Genomic DNA, 5,866 nt, shown 5'->3' with positions numbered 1-5,866 from the left:
TAAAGTAAAAAAAAAAAAAAAGCAAAATATCAGTATATGAATTGGGTCAAAATTCAAACCACATAATTTTCACATGTTGTGAATTTAGAAGTTGACTGTAGCCTTCTAAAGATGTTATGCACATTAATGTAACCATCTTTTAGGCTTACGCATCCATTTCCATGGCCTTAGATCAGCCTCTAAACTCATACATATACCTAAGTTTTGCAGAGAAAACAATAAAACAATTTACTTTTGAAACTTCATTCCAGTCACTCGGTGACTGATATACAGTTGTATAAAAAAAAATCAAATGTTATCCAAAAGAGTTGGCAGCTCTTTTACTTACACGGGCTGTTTTCTGAACTGGTCAAAACCGTCTGGAACATAACTTTTTGATTTTATACGAATTAATTTTTGTTATTCAACATACACCGAACTTTGCTTCTGTTTCCTAGTAACAGCAGAAACCGAGAACTATGAAAATTATTAAAACCGTCTGAAATTTAGTTCATGGCCACCCTGCAGGATAAGAGCACCACGTGTATGCCCTTTGGTTAGCCAATCAAACAGTACGTGGTATAACCATAACAGTCCTCAAACTGCATTCCACCGTGAAATAATGGTCGTACATAGCAGACAGTTCAAGGTGCTAACCAATCAGAACCTAGAATGTAAAGAAACCAGACAGCTTTTTCCACGAAGAACAAGGAGAGGTTGGCTTCTTTCCAATCGACAACCCTAAACTGTGTTCCGAGAAAATTCTTTCCTTCTGGCTTGAGCCCATTAGAACATAATTCATCATTCCATTTTACACAATGCTATGTTGTTATACATTTTACATTCAAACAAACTTATATCCTAGATCACGAGATTAGCAAGCATGAACACTGTTACTTGTCCTCAATTCATACAAAGTTGTCTTGTAAAAATTTTACCCACCCATTTTTGAAGGTGAAAATTACTGAATATAAATTGAAGAAACTTGTGTACAAATACGTGTCGTTTATAATTAACTTATGACTGGCTTTGTTCCTTTTTTTGATGAAACTATAATGTTTATTTCTACACGGACTTTTCTAGAAGTCATAAGCCAAAGTTTCTAACCTTCTCTGTCAGTTTTGAGATTCTGAATGATCACTTTAGTGTAATGATAGTAACATTTATTAAATGCATACATTAATTAGACATTTATCTTCATTTCCTTGGTTTTTAACGTGCATAATCACATCAAAGTGGGAGCCCTGTTTCAGGAAAACCTGATGTAAAACTCTTCATGTTGATTCCTGGAAAATTCTAAGGACTGTAGCTGTGAATCTTAGCTATGTTCTGGTCTATATTTCTAAACCTTTTAATGACAAATGTATTTGTGAAAATCACTACAAACATATAAGTTATATTATAAAGTGTTTGTAAGAAGGGTATGCATGCAGTGGACTTTTGTGGAATGTATTTTCTTAAATATTTACTCATTATTACAAACAAATAACAATAACAGACACAACAGGCTTTTCTGTTAAATAATTATGAATCACTTAGCAAAACACAGTGTATAAGGTCGTTTTCACATTAATTATACTTAAATTTCTTATTCTTACTCACAACCAAAAAACCGTCAATCTGTGATCAAGCCGATACTATTGACTAGTAGCTAACTTTAAAGTTGAAATTCTTTGAAACTGAATCCTAGAATGTAGACAGAACAAATATTTATTTGTTTATAATTTGAGTCTCAAATCACATTCATTACAAGCTAGATGAGTGTATATGTGTAATGAAAACTGTGAAATACTTAAAGCAAAATTAGACTTGAAAAAATGAAAATATGATTTTGTCCAGCAAACATTAAAAAATGTTTTTATACGACATTAATTCCCTGATTTCTATGAAACACTACACCAAAAACTATTTTCATTTAAAACCTCACAATGAGGGTAATTTTGATATTATCTGTCTTTGTGCAATTCGTTTCTAGGAAGTGACACCTATGTAGTTCACTAAAACCACTTGTAACTGTAGAGGAAATTCCACTGTGTAAGGAGGTATTTTTATGCAATCGTGTTTAGATAATTATAACACCTAAAAGTTGTGTGAGTGACTATTTTCAACCCTAGTCTTCTGGATCTCAAGAGGTTATACCCAAAGTATGAAAACAGATGCCTTATTAGTCTACTCACCAAGCTTTGAAAGAATCAACCACATTTGCCAGAGCTCCTACAAAACTGAAAACTACAAAGCATTTTTTAAAAAGGTATCCATTTCAGTATTTTATCCCAAAACAAAAAATGCACATGTTAACTGTCTAGATTTTTTACAGAAATTGAAGGTTTTAATCTATATGTAACATGTATAAAGTTGCTAACTTTAAAGATGATGGATGTCTTAATTATGAAGTTTTTTAAAAGAGAATAGCATCATATTAGTTGTGTGAAGATTTGTTTTATTACTTTCATGCTAGACAGCTCAGCTAAATCAAACTGTCAAGTTCTGCTTGTGTGACAGAGCTGGTTTCATTAAACAGAAATATCTATCACTTCAATGAGACAAAAAGTCAAAACCCAAACTGAAATATTACCCTATTTATCATTTCAACTGGAGAAGTTTTGAAGTTAAAACCCAAACTGAAATATTACCATATTTATCATTTCAACTGGAGAAGTTTTGAAGTTAAAATTCAAGCTGAAATATTACCCTATTTATCATTTCAACTGGAGAAGTTTTGAAGTTAAAATTGAAGCTGAAATACTGCCCTAATATCACTCCAATTAGGGAAAAGTTTGAAGTTAAAATTCAAGCTGAAACACTACCCTATTTATCATTTCACTGGAGAAGTTTTGAAGTTAAAATTCAAACTGAAACACCACCCTATTTATCATTTCAACTGGAGAAGTTTTGAAGTTAAAACTCAAGCTTAAATACTGCCATAATATCACTCCAATTAGGAAAAAGTTTTGAAGTTACAAGAAAATTTTATCAAAGTAACAAAAGCTGAGTATCTTCAAACAGTTCATGAAATGTATATGTTCTAACTGATAACTGTTTAAAACAGACAGGTGTTTCAGGGCTCCCACCTACCTATAGCAATCCTCCTGTTAAGAGGAAAGTCTGAGATGAAACACAGCATGCAATGTGAGAGTAACAAGTATCACTGATACTGGGATGTGAGGTTTTGGTTTCCTTTCTTATATTAGCTTGCTTCACCTGATGGTCAGTGCTCCAGACCAGTTCACATGTGTGTGTGTATGGAACAACACCAGTACAGGGGCTAGCCTACAAACCAACAGAGAAATAAGCAGACAGTGAATCAATGCATGACCAGACACCAGACATGGTGTTACCGTCTGGCTGCTGCTCATTCAGACAGACAAACAATTCAGAAAATCTACCACATCTGTAAACAAATCTGTCTGGTCAGTCAGAACAAACTAAGATAAACAAACTACACTAAAATTGAATTGAATTTTCAGATTTTACTCATTTACATAAAAAAAAAAAAAATGTCTAGTCATAACAAATTACCCAAGGTCAACAAAATATCAAATTAAAAAAAGACAGACCTGTTCATAAAAGGTTAGTCATCTTGTTTACTAGCCAGACATTGATATTAAAATACAGCACTTGGATATTCACATATTATTAAACTTTTGTCTCAGAAAAATGTTTACATTCCCCAATCATCTAATACATTAATCATGACCAGAAAACATCATTTCTATCTCTTCCAATAAGGAAAGATCCCTTGTCTAAAGAAATTTAAGTGTTTAAGCTTAAGAACTAAAGTTTATCATAGAAAACTATACTGAAAGAATAAAAGCCTTATATATGTTTTACTTTAGAAAAAAGGTAGTAGAATTTATAACATATTTGTTCTTTCACTCAAATACAAAATCAAACTGAAACATGACTTCATTACTAAGTAAACATATACTAATTAACTCATACAGAAACATGCATTATATTTATAATTAGAAACCCACAACTGAAACATGCATTATATTTATAATTAGAAACCAACAACTTACAACTGAAACATGCATTATATTTATAATTAGAAACCAACAACTTACAACTGAAACATGCATTATATTTATAATTAGAAACCCACAACTTACAACTGAAATATGCATTATATTTATAATTAGAAACCAACAACTGACAACAGAAACATGCATTATATTTATAATTAGAAACCCACAACTTACAACTGAAACAGTTGTGAATCAAATTATCAATCACTTAGTAGGTCAGTATTTAAAAACAAATGTGTAGGTATTACACAGTTTTCATGTTACTTGTAAATTTTCATACAATGTTTCACTCTTTACTTTAGTTATTATCTGTAAAAAACAATTTTACTAACTAGCACAACATAATAATAAATTGTACACTGTCGTAAACTAACAGTCTCTTCGTGTTTGTTAGCAGTAAACCTTTATACTCGTGTAAAAACTAGGATTACGGTATTATTTAATGGACAGTACACATGCCGTAATAAGGATGAAATGTTTTCTTTAACTTATCTTGACAATTTAAGAATTTTTTCATCCAATGAAAGAAGTAATTCCTAGAAATTTTCCATCTACAACACTTAGTAAAGAAGGAACGATATATCAAATGTGTATAATACACGAAGGTTTGGAACAGTTGACGAGTGTAATAAGTGGACACCAAAACAGTAAGAAACAAGAGGGAATCCTCAATAGCCATGACACTTGAAATTCTTCTAGTCAGAATTAGAGTAAATTAATCAATGAAACCTTTTTTTCTTTTTATTATCTATATTTTTGTGCCCCAGCAATACCAAGTGGGGGGGTGCACGTATACCTGATTAAGTTTTATTACTCATCAGGATCTCTACCTGCCTACCCTCAAACTGAAATCATTTTAGGCAGGATTAGAGTAAATTAATATACGAGACCTTGAGCATGGTCAAATATGTGAATTGAAAGAGTTTGATCTCCTGAGTCCAAAACTGTAATTAGATCTGAAATTGGTCAAGAGATGACAGAGCTATGAGCTAAAATTTTGTATTTGAAAAACTAAGAGCCATTCTGTGAGCCACTATGCTATGGCTAAAAATACTGGAAATTTTGGAAAATTTATCTTCTAGGCTTGGGAGGTGGTTTCTAAAAACTTCCTCCAGACTTAAATGTTTAAATACACAACACATTCAATTCTAAACTCTAATTTTAACATTTTCCAGCCCACAATCAGATCCAGTGAAAGTATGTTTCCATAAAATCAAGGTAACACTTTTTAAAAAATATTATATTCAGGTTATACTGAAAAAATGTCTTCACCCAACTTACTGATAGTTTAAACTGTTTACAAAGATGGAAGCTGTTATTCTCCTTTCTTAATCTCCAACCCAGGATTCATAAGCAATGAGGTTGTTATTACAGATAAATTGTTACCTTCAGCAGTAAAAAGAAAAAACATATTAAAATAAAAACATATTTGCCAAAAGACCAAATATGTGCCTATGAGTTAACTTATATTTATATAATATAGTTAAACACTTTTGACCGAATGCTACATACTGAACCACAGTACTACATGTAGATATCTCAGCTCGTTACACATTTAAAAAGTACAGAAAATTATAATCTTGGATTTTTTTGGCTTTAAATATGTTTATAACAGAGGACTTGGTATATATATCAATTTGACCAGTTGTAAATTTTACATATATAGTCTTTTCTTGTCTGTTAACACAAAAAACTGTATGAATATATTCAAGAGAAAACCATTATTTAAAATAATAGAAAAGATCAGAGCTCTTAAAGAAAAGACATTGTGTAGAATATTCTGAAAAAAGATGAAATTATCTCATATTAGATCAGTATCTATCAATTTGCCAACAGTTGCACTATTGGTATATTTACAG

General features: G+C 31.3%; 1 long non-coding RNA gene across 1 annotated transcript in view; it reads right to left on the bottom strand.

Moving 5' to 3' along the window:
* LOC111083297 overlaps window positions 1-5,383 on the bottom strand; it is a 19,801-nt gene extending 14,418 nt beyond the window's left edge. Inside the window, exons 1-2 of the long non-coding RNA XR_002608931.1 lie at window positions 5,289-5,383; window positions 3,055-3,249 (exon numbers count right to left, since the gene is read on the bottom strand). This is a non-coding gene — a long non-coding RNA (uncharacterized LOC111083297). The remainder of the gene's footprint in view (window positions 1-3,054; window positions 3,250-5,288) is intronic.
* Between the last annotated feature and the right edge of the window lie 483 nt (window positions 5,384-5,866).

Source organism: Limulus polyphemus, unplaced genomic scaffold (assembly GCF_000517525.1).
Source record: "Limulus polyphemus unplaced genomic scaffold, Limulus_polyphemus-2.1.2 Scaffold8942, whole genome shotgun sequence".
Lineage (NCBI taxonomy): Eukaryota > Metazoa > Arthropoda > Merostomata > Xiphosura > Limulidae > Limulus > Limulus polyphemus.
This window is presented reverse-complemented; position numbering and strand designations above follow the sequence as displayed.